Source organism: Nannospalax galili, unplaced genomic scaffold, assembly GCF_000622305.1.
Source record: "Nannospalax galili isolate Female #2095 unplaced genomic scaffold, S.galili_v1.0 scaffold518, whole genome shotgun sequence".
NCBI classification, from domain to species: Eukaryota; Metazoa; Chordata; class Mammalia; order Rodentia; family Spalacidae; genus Nannospalax; species Nannospalax galili.
In genome coordinates this window covers 1309568-1319395 of record NW_008342851.1, presented here as the reverse complement: position 1 = coordinate 1319395, position 9828 = coordinate 1309568, and the positions used below count along the sequence as shown (strand labels likewise).

Sequence of the window (9828 nt, the reverse complement as noted above, 5' to 3'; positions counted from 1 at the left end):
CAACTAAAAGGTGTGGTGGCACACACCTTTAATCCCAGCACTTGGGACGCAACAGCAGGTGGAACTCTGTGAATTCCAGGTCAGCTGGGGCTACAGGGAGACCCTGTCTCAAAAAAAAAAAAAAAAAAAAAAAAAAACCTAATGACCAGGACAAATGGCAGGAACATGCTCCCAGGACCTGGAGCATGGGCACAGTGATACATGTATACACAAAGGCTCTGCAAAGACTGATGTGTTCCAAAGACTGCTAGCCTCAACAGCTCTGCTTACCATCTGAGTTCATAAGTCTGTCCCCTAGTTAGTTTCTGTAACTGTATAGCAGAAAGCTCATAAGCTTATGATGTTCATTAATATATAATATACATAACATTATCTCTCTATATATAGATATATAGACATATAGATATATATAGCCAGGTGTGGTAGCACACACTTTTAATTCTATTACTCTGGATGCCGAAGTAAAAAAATTTCAAGTTCAAGGACAGCGTAATTTACATAGCAAGAACTTGTCTCAACACTACTGCTGTGTTCCAATAAAGGTAAAGGAAAGCATCTAAGCATCTTTCTGAACCATGATTATTTTGTGCATCTTCACCCACAAATGTGCCATGTCGAGTCTACTCCTGCTTCTCATTCATCCTCTCTGGGAACCACAGAGCATCTCATTCCTTTTTTGCATTCTTACTACAGCAGTCTTCCAATGGTGACACCTGTAGAAACCTGGCAGGAAGGGGAAGGAAGCATGCTAACAGGCTTGTCTACACTCTACCTGTCTACCTATCTAGGCTGCCACCTCTCCAGTGACATCTGAGGCTGCCAACCTGCCCATCTCTGCCTGAGCCACACCCATAAGACCAACACACTGTGCATCGCTGGGTTCACGTCTGACTGGCAGAACCATTCTGCGTAGGAGGACACTACGTAGGTTTGATCCTATATGACAACTCAGAAATGAATCTCAGGTACATATAAGGCAATTCTTTAAGCCATCACATTCACAAAAGCACAGAAATGGTATCTGTAGAGGACAAAATTTACCATCTGGTACCAGCCCGAGATTTTTGCAATGCTCTCCCTCAAGTGGAAGATGTGGGGCTCAGAATAAAAAGACAAGTAGTTCCATCCATCCTAACAGTAAATAAAACTAACAGGGTACAGTGGTTGTGCAGACAGGTGACATTCTAGAGAGACAGGGACAGAGAATCAGAGTATACTGCCATGTGCTTGGTAAACACCATGTCTGTCCCTCACCATGGCAACAAGTGAAATGCAGGGAATTCAGGCAGCCGTGGATACCCAGTAACCTTTTCAGCAGCAGCAGCAGCAGCAGCAGCAGCAGCAGGACAAATGTTCCAGCTCTCAGAAAGATTGGATTAGCTGACAATTGGTCTTAATGTCCTCCCTGTGAAGGTACTGTCTACTTTTTTTGACCCACCTCTCTTAAGACCAACATGTGCCGCATTCTTGCTGACACAAACCACTCTCAGCACTGGGTAGCTAGTCTTCTCATGTTGCCACTGAGGCAGGTAATTCATAGATGAAGACAATGCAGGTCCAATAACTTTACAATTTATCCAAGGCCACAAAGCTTGTAAGCATTAGAGACACTGACCAAGACTCAAGCATTGTGACTCTCAGCTTTCCTGTGTCATAAATCAAACACCTCCAGGACCAGTCAGTGAACATGAATGAATGAAGTGGTGGCTGTAAGAACTGGAGAACATGAGACTGAAAAGACAGGGCCACTGTGACCCATCCAGAGACAAAATATGGCCAGGAACAAACACAGACTCAGTTTCTTAAAAGTAGCTCTCGCCAGGGTGGTGGCACACGCCTTTAGATCCCAGCACTTGGGAGGCAGAGGCACGAGGATCTGTGAGATGGAGGCCAGCCTGGTCTATAAAGTAAGTTCCAGAACAGCTGGGGCTACAGGGAGATGCAGGATACTGTCTCAAAAATAAAAATCAACCTCTCAATTAGCTCTCAAATCCCCCAATCACAATTCTTTCCTTTCTTTTTCTTTCTATTTTTGTGTAGAATGTGTGTGTTTGTGTATACATATGCATTTGTGTGTGAATATGGGCACATACATGCCATGGTGCACATGTGAAGGTCAGAGGAGAACCTTGGGTGTGGGTCCTTGCCTTCCGCATTGTTGGAGACAAGGTCTCTGATGTTTTTCTACTATAGTACAGCAGATTAGCTGGATGATGAGCTTCCAGGGATTCTTCTGTCTCTACATCCCATCTCCCTGTGGGAATGATGGGATTATAGACATGTATGTGAATAACATGTCCAGACTCTATGAGGCTTTGGGAGATTCAAACTCAAGTCCTCACATTTACATGGCAAGTATTTTACTAGCCAAGCCTTTTCTCCAACACTTCTTTCTTCAAACCACATTCAACAATAAGGAATTTATTTAGTGTCTAGCATTGCTGCTCCTCAATTTATGATGTGATTCTGTCCCAATAAAATCACATTTAATGCCCATAATCAACTGATCATCATGGCTCGGCAACAATGATGTTTTAGCTGTTTCCCCTTCTGATCACAAGGCTGGCTGGGAGCTGCTGTTCTCTGCTCCTGCAAGACAGTACCCTACCACACATCGCTATCCTGAGAAAAGAACAACTTTTGAAATCTGAACTAAGGCTTCTTCTGAATACATACCACTTTGGCACCATGAAAAAGTCAACATATCATTAAGTGAAACCATTAGAAGCTGGGGCTTGTTTGTACATACTAAGTGTGGTTCTAGGTGCTAGGTAGACAGTAATAAGCAAGACAGGCAGGACTTTGCCCCATAGAGCTTATTCTAATTCCTTCTTCAGTATGTCCTGTCTTGACTTCTAGAACGCTTTTTCTGTCCCTCAGTAGGAATAGCCTTTAACATATTCTGGGATTTACTTTTCATCAGTCATAGCCCTCTACTTTGTCCTTGAGCCTTCCTTTACAGATAATTGTTGCTACCTGGTCAGTTTTTACATTTTGACAGCTATAATTTATAGTTTATGGAAGAATCTAAATTTGAGCTCTCTATTTCAAGGTGTCAGGGTCACTCTCAAAACACATAACTATAATATGTCATGTTTTGACCAGAGGTATAAAAACATCAGACAAGGCTCAAGCCCCAGGCAATATCATGGCCACTCATTCAACAAATACATGTTTATAGAGCTTCCCCTGTGGACATCAGAAGTATTTCAGGTTTGATGAACACATACGTTAAAAAACAAAAAATAGACAAAATGTGTTCCAGTGGATTTTATATCACAATGACATCACCCTTCTCTGAAATTGCACTACATTGAACCACCAATGCAGCCTGTGTGTTTTCAGTCACAACTGAAACAGAAAGGAAGATCTGGGAGAAGTGTGGTGGAAAAATAGAACACCTTTCCTCCAACAATTCTGGCATCACTGACAGTGTGTGTTTACCACCAAGAGATGCCAGGAACAAATGGAGAGATAAAGACAAGGAAGGGAGAAGGATAGAAAGGCAGAGCTTAGGGGGTGCATTGGATGCTCCAGGGATGCCCTATGTTAGAGGATGATGCAGAAATACAAAAGAGCATCGCTGTACCAAAGTCTGCTTACTAACCAGGTCTCTACTGAGAGTGAGGCATGCTAAGTGCCAAGGAGGACACTGAAAATGCAAAGTGAGATGGCTTCCTTGGGAATCCTGCTTTCTAAACACAATCCAGATTGTGAGCTGGCATGGCTCACATCCAGGTTGCTCGGGAGAGAAGGATGTCACCACTATATGAATAGCCTCTAAGTGGTAGGTTGTTAAGCATTAGTAATCACAGAAAATTCCAAGTTGCTGTGCTTGCCTCAGAAGTGGAGAAGGAAGGCATGTATCAATGACCCTTAAGGTCCTGAAGGTGCTCTCTGTCACACTGGTAACTGATAAACTCATGTTCAGAATTAACTATGTATGTATGTAGCTTGCTTGTTTACGAACCAAGTTATATGTTTGACCTCTTTTCCCAGGATGGTTGGAGCGCTTAAAAAAAAAAAAGTTAGAATTTGAAAATGGAATATGTCGCCTCATGTTTTGTTTAGAGCAGGTCTACACTCTTGTGTCTTTCTGGCTAAGTGGGCATCCAGTTTCACTAAAACTGATGGCCTGGGGAGACAGTCCAAATTCTATCTTCAGAAACCTTCCTGAGAAGATTCTTCCTCTTATACAGAGCCCAAGCTGCCTTGCTGGCACCTCTGTACAGCAATTCCAGGTCTCACTTTCCATATACAAATTCCACTCAGCAAGAAAGCTGTCCTGGAGGTTGCAGCTCTCTTATTTTTGGCCAGTCTTCAGAAAGGCTGACCTGGAGAATCCCATGGGGACCTGCTGGAGATGACGAGCTGACTCAGCCCTCAGCACTGCCTGCCTCCAGGGCTTTACCAAGAAAGGAACAGAATCTTCTACCGCCATATTTAGAAAGTCTCTGTCAGCACCTCAAAAGGGCACTACTGTCACTCTCCCCCAGACCTTCATGCCTCACTCAGAAGAAAGGCACAGGGTAGAAATCTGACCCTTTGCAGTCAATGGAAGAAATATGTTATCTATGCAGAGATATAATAAATACTTTTCTTCAATTGTAGAAACAGATTTGGAGTCCTACAGTTTATAATACCAGAGCGTCATCTTGAAGCACACTATCACAGATACTTATGTCCAAGCACACTATCACAGATACTTATGCCAATCAGATAACCAGTTCTTCCTACTAGAACTATCTTGATGTGTTCAAGGGCAGATTGACCACTATTAAATGGCCTTGCCTCCCTAACTCTACTCTCTTAGGTTCCAGTCAATCCATTCATGCTGGAAATCTCAGATTCCATCACTCATTGAAAATTACCTACTGAGCACCTGTGATAGATAACTCTCTTTCATCAACTTCTATGACAAAGATTGCTATTTACCAAACCCATTTGCTTCTTTTCCTAAATCCAAGTGAGCTCTATCTCATTAGGTGTGGTCAGAACACCACATTCCCAGCAATGGAATATGCAATAGTGTTGGACTGTATACCATCTTCCATGATCTACTTAATCTACCAGTCCAACACAACCTTGAAAGCATGTGTAAGACACCCTAGGTCCTTGGGTGACTTTGGAGCAGATCCTCTCCAAAACCCTAGGTCTGTGAGTAATAAATACAACTCTTTATATTTGAGTCATTACACATTCACTGAGTGGTTGATTTGTTAGCAGCACAGAAACTAATACGTTTCTATTTCTTATCCACTCACTTATTTAATCTTTACTGAACCTTTCTCAAATGCTTACTGCATTCTAAATATTGAGCAAGGCACTTGGGAAATTAAAGTATCTAAAGGTCTACCCAAACCAGATAATTAAAATTCTGTTTAAATGATCTCATAGCAGTATGGACTGTCTTACGTTACTAGTAGTGGAAAGATGTGAGACTTCATTTTAAGTCCTATGTTGTAGTTGGGCTGCTTAATCTCTATGGCTGTTAGCATGTTCACTTGTAAACAGAAACCATACATATTCTTGGCTCAGAGTAGTGGATTAAATTGAATGAAAAATTTTAGTTTAGTAGCCAAGGCTCTACATAACATAATATGGACCCACCTTCCTTCTTCTTTCCTTCCTTCCTTCTTCTTTCCTTCCTTCCTTCCTTCCTTCCTTCCTTCCTTACTTCCTTCCTTCCTTCCTCCCTTTCCTTCCTTCCTTCCTTCCTTCCTTCCTTCCTTCCTTCCTTCCTTCCTTCCTTCCTTCCTTCCTTCCTTCCTTCCTTCCTTCCTTCCTTCCTTCCTTCCTTCCTTCCTTCCTTCCTTCCTTCCAAGATAGTCTCACATATCCTAGGCTGACCTTGAACTTGCTATGTAGCTGAGAATAGCCCTGAATTTCTGATCTTCCTGCCTCCACCTCCAGAGTGTTGGGATTACAGGTGTATAATAACATGCCCAGTTTTATGTGGTGCTGGAGATCTGATCCAGGGCTTTGCTTCTGCTGGTTGGGGTCTGGGCTGGGTGTTTCCAGGTTCTTAGCCTGTTATCCAAAGAATTGAAAATAAGGATTGACACAGATTTACAAAAGAAGCAAAATAATTTTATTTGGAGCAGAATTAAGAGAGATACACTGTCAAGATGGACAGTAGACTACATGAGTGAAGATACTCAGGGGAACCAGGATATAGCCTGGGGTCTCTTTTCATGGAGCCTAAGGGAAGGAGACCCAGGTTACTAAGGGGGGTAATTAGGTTTGATACATTAGTTATATAATAATTTCTCTACTGCACATATCCCGTTCTATAATGCATCTAACTTTAATCATGTGCACACGAAATCATGCATAGGCATAAAATGGTAAATAGTTGATTCTTCCTGAAAGATTATTAACAGACTCAATTTTACCTTACTACACCCCAAACCAGTTCAGCCCTTCTATTTTTCATACCCAGATGTGTTGGGAACATAGCCGAATAAAACTACCAAAATTTGATTGCTGCCAGAAGCAAGAAAACTCATACTATTGTTCAAGGGTGAAAATTCATGTAGATGGATGCAGATGTGTATGGGGGATTGGGGTTCTGAGGTTGCTAGGTACACTCTGTGGAGAAGTGTGTGTGTGTAGGTGATGGAGTTAGGCTGCCATGTGCACTATTACAAGACATAATGCATACCTAACCCCAAACCAAACGCGGATCTTAGGGTACTGAACTACTTCCTATGTTACCTGCCTCTGTTTCCTGCATTCTCCTAAGTATTCTACCGACTATGTCACATCCCCAACCCTTGCATTAATTTTTAAATCCACATCAATATCTCTACAAATCTATGATTATCTTCTATTTCACCACAAAATTTAAAAGTCTTTTAAAATGTTTTATTTATTTATTTATTTATTTGTTTATGTATTTATTTGTGGTGTGTGTGTGTGTGTGCACACATGTGCACATGCATGTGTGCCATGGATTGAGTGTGTAGGTCAAAGGACAACTTTCAGGAGTCAATTCTTTTCTTTCACTATGTGGGACCTGAGGATCAAACTTAGGCCATCGGGCTTGGGGGCAAGCACATTTACCCACTGAGCCATATCATCAGCCCAGCACACACAGAATATTTTTATAATATGCTTTCTTATTACCTCTTTGATTTTTCCCTTTTGTGTGTCTTGTTTTGCCTTTTACCCTACTCTTTCAAGGCTAAACCCCCATGACTTTTCAAGGACTAGTTTAAACAGACTAGCTCCATAAACCTTTCTGCTACAACAATTTTCAGGACCCTACTTTCCTCTGTGCCACTATAGCATCTCTATTAGGGGTAGCACTCTCATTTTGAATAACATACTCTTTTAGGAAAAAAAAGGAAGATGAATATTCAGAAGACACTTCCCTTGCCCATGGTTAAATAATTAAATATGGGCAAATTATAAAAGGAATGGAATTCTCCAGATAGAGAAAGAAAAAATGTTTCCTGTGTTTTAGGGTCTATTATATTCAGATGATGCTTTATAAAAGCTAGCACATATAAATTTCTATTTGAAAGTCACTTTTATAATAATAAATATAACTGTCTCAGCAGAAGACTAGAACCAAAGTTCAGTCATTAATTTTATCTCCCCAGTCAATTCTTTTTCACAAATTTCAATTCACTCTTATTTTAGAACTATGACAGAAATGAAGGTGTAAAATTATACCAATACCACACAAAGCTTGTAAGTTAGCATCATCAAGGCACTAGACATAAATGGCAAAATTTGTATTCATTTGCATAGACAATAGTGTATTTATTAAATAAATTAAAGCAAATTAAGTTGTCTTTCCTATCAACTGAAAATTTAATTTTTACTTTCTTCCTTAGGATTAAGTAATTGAGGGGGCACTAAGTACCCTGCGTAAATATTCTGACTGGGGACATGGATATATAAAACTATCAAATTCAGGGGCTGGAGAGATGGTACAGCAGTTAAGAGCATTGGTTGCTCTTGAGAAGGACCTGGGTTTAGTTCCCAGCACCCACATGGCTGCTAACAACCATCCTTAACTCTACTTCTAGGGGCTCCAACACCCTCTTCTGACACAAGTGCATGTACGTATATGTAGGCAATATACTCAAACATATAAAATTTTAAAAATTAAAATAAAAAATAGGAATATCAAATTCAAAAGTCTATTAGAATATATATAATACAGCAGTGTTCATAGTATTTTCCATCATGCAGTCCTATAACAAACTCTGCTAAAATGTCCCTCTAAAACTCATGCACTAAAGTTGGTCCACTGCTGACAGCAATGTTGGGAGGAGGTGGGACCTAACTATAGGAAGCAGATTGGTGTGGGTAAGGCCTTGAAGGGCACACTGGGATACAGGCCTCTTTCTGTCTCTCTGTTTTCTGGCTGCCAGGTGGTGAGAGATCAACTTTGCTTCCCACCATCAGATTCTGCCTGACCAAGGTTCTCAAGTGAGGGCATTACACAAAAGCCACCACATATGACTCTCATGTTGAAAGTCACTATAGAAACCTGAGACCCTCTTCATTCACCTGCTACCCCCCAATCCCTCCAGACCCCCACTAATTGCTCTTTTAGCTTCTGTAAAATGCTTGGCTGCTGTTTCAGACATGCCTAGACATGCCCTGGCATGCCCTGACCCCCCGCCTGCTATTCCCCACCCCCCTTCCAGGAAACTATAGATTAAGCAAGCCCACGCATAAAAACTGCCCTATAAGGTAAAAACGGAGACTCCTGGCCCCACAGGTAACAGTCAGCACATTCCACAGCCCTGAGAATAGCACCTACCAATAAGAAACTTCCAGGGCTGCATCTTATACATCCAATCGGTTTAAAATTATGTTGGCACGTGCGGGTTCCTTGAACCAACTAAAAAGTGTCTTCAGTATCCCCCCCTTTATCTAAAACCTATAAAAGGCTCCACTCTCCCTTACTCTGGGCTCTCAGCATGAATCCGTTGAGTTGGTGAGGTCTGAGAGCCCAAGCTTAAGCCAGAATAAACCATAAACCTTTGCTTTTGCATTTTGGTGTGTTGGGTCCTCAGTGGTCTTTTTGGGGTCCAGTGGATGAGATACAACATTTGGGGGCTCATCCAGGATCCCCCAGAGACCTCCGAGAGGAACTGACCCCAGAAGGTTTGTGATCAACCAGCCAGGTAAGTTTTTGTAAAACTGTGTTTGTCTGCCTGTCTTTTTGTCTGCCTGTCTTTTCTACTTCTCTACTTTCACTTTGGTCATGGCCATCTGATCTCAGTTTTTTGTGGCTAAAACGCTAACGAGGTGACCTGGAGGATTTGGGAGATATCCCCATCCTCATTGGGGTGGGTATTCCTCATCGGAGACCCCACCAGGACACTAGTCCATCTGAAACCTCAGAGGACCTCGTGACACTGTTTGGACATGCGAGTCCTATCCGTACAGTCTTTGGCACAATCGAGCCAGGGAATCCACATAGCCGAGAGTCCAGACCATCTGAAAGCTGTGGTAGTTTGATTTGGGCCTTCTGTCTGTCTGTGTAATTCTTGTGTCTTGTGATCTTCATTCTAATTTCTTTGTTGACGAAACAGACAAGACTGATAAATACTATGGGCAACACCCCATCTTCCCCTCTAGATCTTACACTAGTCCACTGGGGTGATGTTAAGATGCTTGCCCATAACAGTAGTGTAGATGTAAAGAAAAAGAAATGGACAACTTTATGTTCGGTTGATTGGCCCTCCTTCAATGTTGGATGGCCCCCTGAAGGGACTTTTAACCTGAGTTTGATTTCCAGGGTAGAGGACCACATCTTCCGCCCACAGACAGGCCACCAGGACCAGATCCCATACATCATGA

General features: G+C 41.9%; 1 protein-coding gene across 6 annotated transcripts in view; it reads right to left on the bottom strand.

Annotated features, from left to right (window-relative positions):
* The window catches only part of Mast4 (microtubule associated serine/threonine kinase family member 4), a 648204-nt gene that overhangs the window by 216034 nt on the left and 422342 nt on the right, over positions 1-9828 (bottom strand). The gene's annotated exons all lie outside the window — the stretch shown is intronic.